This window comes from Takifugu rubripes, chromosome 13 (genome assembly GCF_901000725.2).
Source record: "Takifugu rubripes chromosome 13, fTakRub1.2, whole genome shotgun sequence".
Lineage (NCBI taxonomy): Eukaryota > Metazoa > Chordata > Actinopteri > Tetraodontiformes > Tetraodontidae > Takifugu > Takifugu rubripes.
The window spans coordinates 6,587,724-6,601,139 of record NC_042297.1 but is presented as its reverse complement, the minus strand read 5'-3'; the positions used below and the strand labels follow the sequence as shown (position 1 = coordinate 6,601,139).

The following is a 13,416-nucleotide window of genomic DNA, read 5'->3' as shown; positions in this document are numbered from 1 at the left end:
TTAGCTCGCTAACGCTAACAGTCGTAGCAGTAATTAAAACATATTAACAGGCAAAAAATGATGGATAACTTACCTTACCTTTCTTCAAAAGAATAAAGAAGACGACGAAAAATCCAAATCAGCAGGCTGCCCTCAGTGCCCCGGCCTGCGTACTGGGCTGGTGCATTGGTAGCTGAGCGGGAAACTGAATGTTGTTACTGCGCAGGCGCACTTCTTTGAATGCGCAGTGTGAGTGAGACTGTGTTGGCTACTTATTGTTGCGAGTGAGCTTAACTATAAATGAAGTAATCTTCACTCTAAACACTAAGTATTTTGCGTTTTTCACCATGCAAGTGACTGTTACTTAATAAATACCAGTAACATATGCATATTTTGGATAACCTAGTAAAGTTAACTAATGTTTGCATGTCAGGGCAGCTATTGGATTTTACAGTGTAACAACCTTTTCTCCCTCTGTCCAGTGTTTAAACTCTTGCGGTACACTGAGTCACGTGGTTTCAAATCTATATTTAAGTCTCTCCTGCGACGTGACTGTGGAACGGTTCTAGCATTAGCAGCATAATTTATGACTGTATGATCATTGAGGTGGACCGGAGCGCACACTCCCGACCAGTTTGCTGGTAGGTGAGCATACGTGTTGTGTCCACAAAGCCACCAACCGTTGTTGATCAAATATGTGCCATTCTGTCCTGGTGCACCTTGTGAATAAGTGCACGATGTAGTGTGTAGTCTTGTTAAACATATAGGAACCACAATGACGATCTTGGGCACATTCTTCATTACAGGCTGTATAATTGTAGTTGGTTCGCCTTAGACAGGACGGTTGGTAAATCAGCGTCGCACTTCGTTCCCAATCTTTTGTTACCTTGCAGGGTGTATAGATGATCCTGCAAGTGTCAGCATGTAGCGATCCTAGTTGTGTCTGACCTTCTTGCGCATAACAGTATGTGTGATTACCCATAATCTGCACGGGGATTTTGTATTGCTCAATCTTTCCCGCCATTTCTCTCAGGGGTTCTTGAGAACAATTTTTACGCATGTACTGTGTTACATTGTTTAATCAAATCTTATACACTCCCGTTTTGCCCACACGTATGTGAACAAAACAATGCCCTTCCGGGTCCTTCATTGGCTTGGGGGTTACCCGTGGGGTGTGTGCGGAGATCGGTAGCATTGAGCATACATAGCAATTTAAATGGTTATTGGGTGTGCGCTGTAAAGTTAGCATAGCGCCACCATGTGTTTAGCTGTAAGTATGTGACAATTCTCTACTAGGATGTAACCATGAATGATCTAAGTGATTGACTACAGTACGTTTTGTACTTACATGTTGGCTGTTTCGCTCTAAAGTAATATTCTGTCCCTGATTACATCCCACCTGATGGAAATTCCAATGGCCGAAACTCACAAGTCCCCCCACCACAGCACTTACCACAACCAGGAAGAACAACTTCATTTCTTTTTCTCCTCTTCTCAGGTTCTGACGAGGTTCAGCCGTTGCTGGACCTATACAGGCCGTCAGCCGTTTACGGACAAACCGTCACTGCTCCCTTGTTTTCACCTGGAAGTGTCCCTTGTTTCTTATAGTGGGAAAGATGTACCCACGAGGGTCGTTCCGCTATCCGCACTGCTGTAGGTGTCTTCAACAGGATCTGGAACGGGCCTTCCCAGCATGGGTCACTCCACTTGGCTCTTCGAATGCGCTTCACCCACACATAGTCTCCCACGTCAACGCTGTTATCTTCTTCCTGGGGAGACAAAGGCATATCTGGCAGATTATTCATTCTTTGAACATCTTTTGCTTGCAGTATTTTTCTCATGTAATCTGCAACTCTCATTTCTACTTCATCATCTCCTGTCTTTTGTTGGAATGGAGGTAAGACGTAAGGTCTACCGTACATCATTTCAAATGGTGACAGTCCTGTGGTTGCATGTGGCATGATATGCATCCACAATTTCACTAAATCTAGACAATAAATCCATATATACATACACACACACACACACACACACGCACACATATATATATACTGTATATATATATATATATATATATATATATATATATATATATATATATATATATATATATATGGCGCTGTCTCAGGCGGCAGCCAGTAGTAGCAGCTCCCTAAACTTAATTGTTCTTTTTAAACTTTCGTAGTGTTTTCTATACTTGTTTACATTCTTTTCTATTTGGATTTTCTTTCTTTCTTTCCATTTTCAACTGGAGTATTCAGACACCATGTTTTGGAGGCTCGAATACTTTTTTCTCTGTTTTGCGGTGCTTGGGTTATTCGCGGCCCCCATCAGCTGTGCCGAGAAGCGGAGCGGTATTGTCTATACACGCGACCAGCTGATGGCTCTAAGACCACCATCCTTTGTGGTCGGAGAGAAGCCCCAAATCCCTAAGGAGGTGAGGAGGAAACAACGAGGGACTAAGGCTGGAGTTAAACAGAGGATGAAGAGGCGACGTTTTAAACCCTGCGTCCCCGCGGTCATAACGGGGAATGTCAGGTCCCTGGCGAATAAGATGGACGAGCTGGAGGCGCTCACACGGACCCAGCGGGAGTACAGAGAGGCCAGTATCATGTGTTTCACGGAGACGTGGCTCCATGGACTGATACCGGACTCTAATGTGACGATCGCTGGTTTCACCACTGTGCGAGCGGACCGAGACACCACCGCGGCCGGTAAGAAGAAAGGAGGGGGACTGGCCGTGTTCGTTAGCAACAGGTGGTGCAACCCGGAGCATATTCACGTCAAGGAGCGCGTGTGCAGTCCCGACGTGGAACTTATTGCTATCGGACTCCGTCCATACTATTTGCCACGGGAGTTTACTAACGTCATCGCCATCACCGTTTATATTCCTCCGACCGGTAAAGCGGACTCGGCCTGTGACGTCATCCACTCTGTCACGGCTGACCTGCAGACTAAACATCCCGGAGCCTTTATCCTCATCACAGGGGACTTCAATCATGCCTCCCTTAAGTCCACTCTCCCTACATTCCACCAGTATGTCCAGTGCAGCACGAGAGACAGGAAGACTTTGGATCTACTGTATGCTAATGTCACCAGTGCATACACCTCCACTGCACTCCCTCCGCTAGGCAAGTCTGACCACAATCTCGTGCTGCTCTCCCCATCATACACACCTGTGGTTCAGCAGCAACCAGTCACTGTGAGGACTGTTATGAAATGGTCTGATGGTGCCATGGACTGTCTGCGGGATGCCCTGGAGACCACCAACTGGTCTGCTCTCTGTGAACCACATGGTGAGGACCTGGATGGACTGACAGACTGTGTTTCCGACTACATCAAGTTCTGCACTGAGAACTCCGTCCCCACCAAGAAGGTACGCTGTTACCCAAACAACAAACCATGGGTGACAAGTGACCTGAAGGCCCTTTTGAATAAGAAGAAGAGGGCCTTCACTGCTGGGGACCCGGCTGAGCTCAGGAGTGTACAGAAGGAACTGAAACGCAGTCTGAAGGAGAGCAAGTACGCCTACAGGAAGAAGCTGGAGGAGAGACTGGAGAGGAACCAGACCAGGGATGTTTGGAGTGGGATGAGGACGATCACTGGCTTCCAGAAGAAAGGAATACGCTCAGCTGATGGGAACGTGGACCAAGCCAATGAGTTGAACCAGTTTTTCAACAGGTTTGACTCTAGCTCCCCCTCCCCCAGCTGTCCCAATATTCCTCTGGATAACAATGGGTCCCCTTCACACCTCCCAGAGCCCCTAACACCTCTGCCAACTTCTTCCCCCTCCCCCCTGCTGACACCCTACATGGATCCCAGCATGTCACCCATCCCCCCGACAGGACTATCCTTCACGTCTGGCCAGGTGAGGAGAGAGCTGGAGAGGCTCAACCAGAGAAAGGCTGCCGGACCGGACGGCATCAGCCCACGAGTGCTGAGGAACTGCTCCAGGCAGCTGTGTGGGATACTGCAGCACCTGTTCAACCAGAGCCTTCATCTTCAGAGGATCCCAGTGCTTTGGAAGACATCCTGCCTGGTCCCGGTGCCAAAGAAGACCCATCCTGTGGCACCGAGTGACTACAGGCCAATAGCACTGACCTCCCACATTATGAAGGTCATGGAGCGGCTGGTGCTGTCACACTTCAGACCTCTGGTGAGCCCCTTTCAGGACCCTCTGCAGTTTGCCTATCAGCCCAAGGTGGGGGTTGATGACGCAGTGATATACCTGCTGCAGAGGGCTTACTCCTCCTTGGACAGACTAAACACCACAGTGCGGGTCATGTTCTTCGACTTCTCTTCTGCCTTCAATACCATCCAGCCAAGACTGCTGAGGGCGAAGTTGGAGAAGATGCAGATGGATGCTCCCCTTGTTTCTTGGATCGAGGACTACCTGACAGGTCGGCCACAGTTTGTGAGACTGCGGAGCTGTGTGTCCGACCCCCTGATGAGCAACACAGGAGCTCCTCAAGGAACTGTGCTCTCCCCATTCCTGTTCACCACCTACACAGCCGACTTCCAGTACCACTCTGAGACATGTCATCTCCAGAAGTACTCGGATGACACAGTCATAGTCGGGTGTGTGGAGAATGGACAGGAGGATGAATACAGGGACCTTGTGGAGAGTTTTGTCAGGTGGAGCAGGGAGAACCTTCTGCAGCTCAACGTGACCAAGACGAAGGAGATGGTGGTGGATTTCAGAAAAAGCAAGTCCCCACCCTCCCCAGTCTGCATCAGTGGGAAGGACGTGGAAATAGTCCCATCTTACAGGTTCCTGGGTGTTCAGCTGGACAATAAACTGGAGTGGTCCACAAACACCGATGCTGTCTACAAGAAGGCCATGAGCAGACTCTATTTCCACAGGAGACTCAGGTCCTTCAGTGTTTGCAGCAGGATGCTCCAGATGTTCTACCAGTCTGTTATGGCTAGCACCATCTTCTTTGCTGCAGTGTGCTGGGGTGCAGGCATTAAAGCAAAGGATGCCAACAGACTCAACAAACTCATCAAAAAGGCAGGGTCTGTTGTTGGCTGTAGACTTGATAACTTGGACGAGGTGGTGAGGGACAGGATGGTGTTGAAACTGCGGACAATCATGGACAGTCCCTCCCACCCCCTCCATAACACAGTGGACAAACTGAGGAGCAGCTTCAGCAACAGACTCCTGCAGCCTCGCTGCTCCAAGGAACGGTACAGGAAGTCATTCCTGCCGTCCGCCATTAAACTGTACAATTCACTCAAACCAACTCAACAATAATTGTGTAATGTTTATGTTGTAATTTTATTTCTAATTTATTCTATATTTATGTATATATGCTTATAATATGTATATATTATATTATGTATATATTATATATATGCTTATAATATATGCTGTATATATGCTTATAACATTCTAATCTATCTGTATTTATTTTTTTCTGTCTCTTTACTCTGCATTCGCTGCTACTATAATTCAATTTCCCCACGGGGATGAATAAAGTCCATCTTAATCTTAATCTTAATCTTAATCTTATATATATATACTGTATATATCAGTCGCTGACAGGGGGTTTAATCAACCTGCCGTAACAGCTCTTGTGGGGCTTCCCTCTTCAGGGAACACAGATGAGTCGCAGGCAGGAGTAAAAAAGTCCACAGCAGGCTGTAAATTAGAACAAAAATCATCAGACAGGACATTCTGGACCTTAGAAGGAGGACAGCCCCGACGGGGGCCTGAGCCGGCAACACATCCTGCCCAACCAGCAAATGCGTAGGCTTCAGTCTATCTAATGTGACCCTCTCTGACCGACCACCTATATCGAGCACGAAACTCTTCGCTCCCGCCTCGAGCACCCGGAATGGGCCATCATACGGAGGGCAACAAAACAAAACGGGCCGTTGTCAATTCCGTCGGTACAAACAACGGAAAACAGTGGAGCACGGGGGCTGGAGCCAGAGTGGGCCCGGCTGAAAAGGAACTTCTGGCAGGAAAGTTACAAGGGAGAGCACTTTCTGCCAAAATTTCCCTGGAACATGAAGTGGTTGCCCCAAAACCAATTCCACAGGAAAAGCATCCAAATCCTACTTAGGAGCTGAACGCAAATCAAGCATCATCCAAGGTAAACGATCTACCCAGCTGTCATCTCAGAGCGCGGCACGCAATGCAGCCTTGAGTGAACGGTGGAAGCGTTCACATAGCCCATTAACCTGAGGATGGTATGCGGTAGTACAGTGAACTTGAGTGCCCAATGATCTAGCCATTGATGACCAGAGTTCCGAAACAAACTGAGGTCCCCTGCCAGTAGTAATGTCAGAAGGGGAGCCAAAACGTGCGACCCATGCAGAAAGAAATGCTCAAGCGACGTCTGCCGATGTCGTGGAGGAAAGAGGGACCACCTCCGGCCACTTGGTGGTCCGATCCACCATAGTGAGCAGATGAGTGTACCCTTGGGAGGGAGGTAAGGGTCCCACCAGGTCCACATGCACGTGGTCAAACTGTCTGGCTGGAATTGTGAACAGTTCAAATCAAATCAAATCAAATCAAATCAAATCAAATCAATCAAATCAAATCAATCTTTATTTATATAGCATCTTATACAATCAAAATTGTTTCAAGGCGCTTTCCAGAATCCCAGGGCCTGCTGATGGCCGGCTGGGTAGAGAGAGCGAGAGGAGAGGAGAGGAGAGGAGAGGAGAGGAGAGGAGAGGAGAGGAGAGGAGAGGAGAGGAGAGGAGAGGAGAGGAGAGGAGAGGCACAGAGCACAGAGCACAGAAACACACACAAAAATACACTATACAGCAGGTCAGCGGGGCCGGAGGTCATCATGCAGCTCCGAAGGCGGCGATACCTGTAAATGAATAGAGAGAGAGAGGGGGGGGGGGGGCAGAAAAACTACGCAGGAATCAGCATAACTAGTCTGCTTGATGAGGAGGAGGAAAGAAGAGGAGAGGAGAGGAAACCATGACCCAGTGGGGTGACAGAGGCCTGTCAGGTGATCATGTTTCCGGACAGCCTTGGCCTATAACAGCACAGCTAAGATGTGACCTAACGATTAGACGACCCCCTGAGTATGGTAATTTGTCTATCTATGATAGTAACTGGAACTACAGAATTAGTAACAATAAGCTTTTTCAAAGAGGTTTTAAGTCTGATCTTAAAAGTAGCGATGGAGTCAGCCTCCCGTACCTGGTTCAAGGGGTGCCTTGGTGTGCTGGTGAACCTTAGCACGCTGATATGCTACACAAGCAGTTGTCCATTCCCTGACCTCTTTGTGAAGGCCAGGCCAGACAAACTTGGCACTCACCAGTTTCACCGATGCGCGAACCCCCGGGTGTGAGAGGGAGTGGACCATATCAAAGACCCTGCGGTGCCAGGCCACCAGGAACACAGGTCAGGGACGACCGGTGGAGACGTCACAAAGGAGGACAGGACCACCATCCTGTACTACTGCCTCCTCAAACTTCAGGCCTGTACCGGTGGACTCTAGAGCCCGTATTTCCGGGTCCCCAGACTGGTTGGCCACAGTGGCAGAGAAATCCAGCCCTAGGTGCACAGGATAAATCAGCACATGCAACAGACAATCGGTCACTGGGTTAGCTTTTCCATCTAGGTGCCGAATGTCAGTCGTGAACTTTGAGACTGCCGCCAGGTGACGCTGCTGATGCGCAGACCAAGGCTCAGAGACCACTGACATAGCGAATGTCAGAGGTTTGTGGTCGACATAAGCCGTGAAAGATCGGCCCTCGAGCAGAAAATGAAAATAACGTGTAGTCATGTACAATGTGAGTCAAAAATGCTGTACTTTCGCTCATTGTCCCGCGGCTGAAAAATGTGAGGGGCTGCCATGCACCACCCACGCTCTGTTCAACCACCGCCCCGACGGCCACATCTGACGCGTCAGTCGTCAAAGTGATGGCTGCCCTAGGTGCCTGATGCACCAACAGTGTGGCGTTGGCTAAGGCAGCCTTGGCCCCCTCAAAAGCCTGGACCTGCTCGGTAGTCCAGTTGTCCTGATCAGTAGCTCTCTTCATCCGTAGGGCCTCATACAGTGGCTGCAGGAGATGGGCTGCCCTGGGGAGAAAACGGTTCTAAAAATTCACCATCCCCAAGAACTCCTGCAGGGCCTTAACAAAGACCGGAAATTCTGCCACCGCCTGCACCGTAGATGGCAACGGAACTGCACCCTTGGAAGAAATGAGGTGGCCCAAGAAATCAATCACCAGCAGACCAAACTGGCATCTCACTGGGTATATGATCAGGCCATGATCTGCCAGCCGCTGAAAAACCTGCCCAAGGTGTGTCAGATGCTCATCTGCCGATGGACTTGCTACCAAAATGTCGTCCAAATAGACTAACACAAAGGTGAGGTCACACAATACCGAGTCCATCAATCGCTGAAATGTCTGCGCTGCCCCCTTCAGGCCGAAAGGCATGCGCAGGAACTCAAACAGCCCAAACGGGGGTAATCACCAGCCATCAAGTGCCATCCGCCTTGGGCACCATGTGGAGCGGAGAGGCTCATGGGCTGTTAGAGCACAGCACAATTCCCAAACGCTCCATTGTGGCGAATTCCTCCTTAGCCGTCGCCAACTTCACAGCATCGAGCCGCCGTGCGCGTGCAGACCCGCAGACCCGCGGTGGGTATGAAGTGCTCCACCCCGTGCTTCATGGCGACCATGGAAAACGCAGGCGTAGTAAGCAACGGAAAATCACCCAGCAATCGCTGAAAAACATTACCCGCCGCAGCAAAACTGGCATGTGCCAGCGCCACAGGTCCCCCCGTCAGACATGGAAAGGTGGCAAAGGAAATAGCATCGATTAAACATTGGTTAGCAACATCCACCAGCAGACCATGTGAACACAGAAAATCTGTACCGATAATGGAAACAGTAATGGAGGCTAACACAAAGTCCCATGTGAAACTGCGCCCAGAAAAACAGTCACTGACCTGCTACCAAATGTCTCAATGGAGGAACCATTAGCGGCAGTCAGCTGGGGGCCTGTGCCCAAGAATGACAGGTTTGCACTGCCTGGAGGGAGGAGGCTCTTCTGTGAGCCAGAATCCACCAGGAACCGCCAGCCTGACAGGGAGTCTTTCACAAACAGCAGCTCCTCTTGTTCACCACAGCTGCTACTGAGTGCTGGCCCTGGCGTTTCCCTGCATCTTGAATGCACATGGAGGAATGCAGCACCGGGCCTTGTGGCCAAAACGCTGGTGGAAAAAACACAGGTCACTCTTCCTCCTCCGGGAGGAAACTCCAGCCACCATCGCCTGGTCTGTGTCTTCTGGTACCAGCCGCTGAGAATCCACCAACATGCTCTGAGGTCCTCCTAGCAGTCAGCAGCACACGATCCACCTCCTCAGCCAAATCCTGAAAATTACCTGCAGCCAAACTTGGGAAGTTCGCCAAGGTCGCCCGAACCGGATGTGGAAGCTGGCACAGGAAAATGTGCGGGAAAAGGAACCTGTCCTCGTCTGAGCCCAGCAATGACAGCATGCTGTCCATCAGGTCCACCACAGAACCATTGCCCAAACCCGGCAGGGAAAGCAGTTTATTCGACCTTTCCGCGGCGCACTGGCTGTACCTCCAGAGCAGGAGTTCCTTGAGCGCTGTTTACTTGCCGTGCAGCTGCATGACGCGGCATGTGGACTGCTGGTCCAGAGCCGCGACCACCATAATACCTGTAGTGGTCCTCGGTGATTCCTCGCAGGTGGAACAGCGTTTTGACATGCTGGAACCACGGAGCCGGGTCGCTCTGCCAGAAGCGGGGCTGCTTCACGGACGCGGTGAAGCTAGCTGGCTGCGTGAGTCGGGGCGACGTGGCGAAGAGGAGATACCTTCGTCTGCTGCCTCGAACATGTTCAAACGGGGTCACCAATGTGGCAGGACGAGTAACGACTCGGACAGAGCAGATGGTTTGGACGTCTTTATTCAGCAACCACCAGCTACTAAAGCTGGCACCTCGAATAGTGCATTAACTAACCAGGGCAAACCACCCCCATTACCCCATGCATCACCTGGGTGTGAGATACGCCCCTAAGTGTCTGCCACAGGGGATCAGTTGTTGCATCCCAGTGTTTTCCAAGGTAGTTTTCTCTGTCAACTGGACTGGGTTTCTTCTCTTGAAGACGTTTTGCCTTCTATCTAGAAGGCTTCTTCAGTTCAGAACTGAACTTGTCACTGTGCAGGTAGTCTTTTTTATTATGGCCGCTAGAGGGCGCTATTTGTGAACGCGTGTTCTTTACCATTGTTTCAGTTGTAGTATTAATATTCTGCTTTAAAAGTTTTACTTTTGGTATGTTATTTTTTTATTATTTTATTATTTATTCTTTTTCTTAACCGCTATATCTGGGGCGACGGTGGTAGCTCTAAGAACTCTCCAGTAAGAAGGGGAGGGTTTTCGGTTCAAGCAAGTCAAAAGTGGAGGTGGAGAGGTTCTGGTAGCATGGGGAGGTAAAAGGGCATCCTCACTGCCTAAGTACCCTTGAGCTGGGTACCCCGCGGACTCTGTGATGAGCTGGCAACTCATTCAGGGGTGAAGCTGCCTTCAGTTTACCAAATTAAGCATATATTATAGAAATTCTTTACACACAGACCGATGTATTTCAAGCATCTTTAAATTTTGACTATTATGGCTTGAAGCAAACAAAAACCATAAACTTGAATCATGAAAAGAATGAACATCTATGGGACTCAAATACCGTACTTGGTTGAGACCGCCAGACTACAGAGCTGCCACCATCCTAATTTTGAACACAATTAAGAACAAAAATAAAAGAGAATACCTTTAATTTAGGAAACACAAATACATATTCAAAAAGGAGCAAGAAGAATTGTAATTTCTAAGCGCCCACTCTTTCTTCATGAATATTAATAAATAATATCAAATAATAGTAATAAGATACCTGGTCAAAACCTGTCCAAACACTGAAGCTTGATGGCTGGAATTACTATGTGTGTGTGTGTGTGCGGCTTGGAGTTAGCTGGAGTTGTGTCAGGTAGCCAGGAGAAGCTAGCTGCTTCGGAGCCGCCTAGCGTAGCTTCAGCTAGCGGTCCCCCGGCAGCAGCCGAGCAGCCGGCTAGCCAGGGCGGCTGGGTGACGGTTCGTAGGAAGCGTAGCCCAAAACAAAGGCCCACGGTGCACCACCAACCGCTTCCTGTGGCTAACCATTTTTCCCCACTCGGCGACACACCCGCCGAGAAACCGACCCTGGTAATTAGCGACTCTGTTTTGCGCTACGTGAAGTCGACTCCAGCGACCATAGTCAAGTGCATTCCGGGGGCCAGAGCGGACGACATAGAAGCAAATTTACAGCTGCTGGCGAGACGTAAACGTAAATTTGGTAAAGTTATTATTTACGTCGGAGCCAACGACACCCGGCTTTGTCAGTCGGAGGTCACCAAAATTAACTTGGAGTCGGTGTGTAACTACGCAAAAACGATGTCGGACTCCGTAGCATCCCCTCCCCAATCTGGCCAGCGATGAGATGTTTAGCCGCATGTCGTCGCTCCGTCGCTGGCTGTCATGGTGGTGCCCCGAAAACCAGGTGGCCTTTATAGACAATTGGAGCACTTTTTGGGGAAAACCTGGTCTGATTAAGAGAGACGGTGTCCATCCCACAGGGGATGGTGCCTCTCTCATTTCTAGTAATTTGGCTAATTTTATTAGACCCAAAGTGACCTGACAATCCAGGGTCCAGACCAGGATGCAGAGTTGTAGTCTTACACACCTCTCTGCTGCTTCCATAGAACCCTCATCCACCAACAATAACATATTTAACACTATAGAGGTAGTCTCTGTTCCACGGTTAAAAGTTCACCAAGCACAGAGCAGGGGAGCGGTCAATCACCATAACCTTATTAAAATTAATACTAAAGCACAAGTTGGAGAAACTAATATCACAATTAAGTGTGGACTGTTAAATATTAGATCTCTTTTGTGTAAATCCCTGTTAGTGCACGACCTGATAGCGGATCATCACATTGATTTATTTTGTCTTACTGAGACCTGGCCTCAGGAGGAGGAGTATGTTAGCTTAAATGAATCTACTCCTCCTACCCATCTTAATTATCATATTCCTTGTGTTACTGGTTGAGGAGGGGGAGTGGCAGCAATCTATCACTCCAAGTTATTAATTAATCCTAGACCAAAATATGGCTCCAGTTCATTCGAAAGCCTGACTCTTGGCATCACCCATCTGAATTGGAAGGCAGAAAAGCCACTTCTGTTTGTAGTTGTATATCGGCCCCCTGCTGGGCCACATTCAGAGTTCCTGTCTGAGTTCTCTGATTTCTTATCTGACTTGGTCCTTAGAATGGACAAAGTCATTATCATTGGAGATTTTAATATCCATGTAGACGTTGTAAATGACAGCTTTAGAAATGGCTTCATTTCATTACTTGAGTCAGTTGGTTTCCTCCAGCAGATAAACCAACCAACTCATAGCTTCAACCACACCTTAGATCTAGTTCCCTCAGAACCCACTGGTGTCAGATCATTCTTTGATCACTTTCACATTTATGATTAAGGATTCTTCTATGCTCAGAACAAAGTCTTACTATAGCAGATGTCTTTCAGATAATGCTGTAGCTAAGTTTAAGGAAGGGATCCCTGTGCTAATCCCAGGACCACTGTGTGTTTCCCCAGGGATCAATCATTATAATCTTAGCCCTGCTGAGGTTGACTCTATTGCTGAAGGTGCAGCAACCTCACTGAGAATCACGCTTGATTCTGTTGCCCCCCTGAAAAAGAAAATAGTAACTCAGAGGGGGTGTGCCCCCTGGTATAATTCACATATCAGGACCCTCAAGCAGAAAGTGTGAAGACTGGAAAGGAAGTGGCATTCTTGTAAAATAGACAGCTATCATGTAGCCTGGAAAGACTGTCTATTAGTTTATAAAAAGGCCCTCCGTAAGGCTAGAACATCTTATTTTTCTTCTTTAATTGAGGAAAATAAGAGCAACCCCAGGTTTCTTTTCAGCACTGTGGCCAAATTAACCAAGAGTCACAGTGTTTTAGATCCGCGTATCCCTTCTTCCCTTAGTGGTGAAGACTTCATGAGCTTCTTCACTGATAAAGTTCTAGCTATCAGAGAGAAAGCTAACCAGGCCATCCCTACAACTGGACCATCACCAGATGTGCTGACTGTGTGAACATACAGGTTCTCCAACGAGCCCTTAAACTCCTTAACCCCTATATATTTTTCTGAGGCGTCATCGCTAATTCAGAAATCCAAGACCACCACTTGTCTTTTAGATCCCATCCCAACACACCTGTTGAAGGATGTTTTACCAATGATAGGCAGTTCTATCCTGGACCAGATCAATGGTTCTTTCGTGTCAGGTTATGTACCCCGGTCCTACAAGGTGGCAGCCGTTGCTTAAGAAACCATCACTGGATTCCGATGCGTTAACAAACTATAGGCCAATATCCAACCTTCCTTTTATCTCTAAAGT

The 13,416-nt window shown here is 48.5% G+C and overlaps 1 protein-coding gene across 1 annotated transcript in view; it reads right to left on the bottom strand.

The window, feature by feature from the left end:
• Positions 1 to 13,416, bottom strand: part of LOC115251927 (uncharacterized) — a 29,218-nt gene that overhangs the window by 6,160 nt on the left and 9,642 nt on the right. The window contains exon 6 of the mRNA XM_029845739.1: positions 74 to 1,748. The gene's annotated coding sequence lies outside the window, so the exon portion shown is untranslated. The remainder of the gene's footprint in view (positions 1 to 73; positions 1,749 to 13,416) is intronic.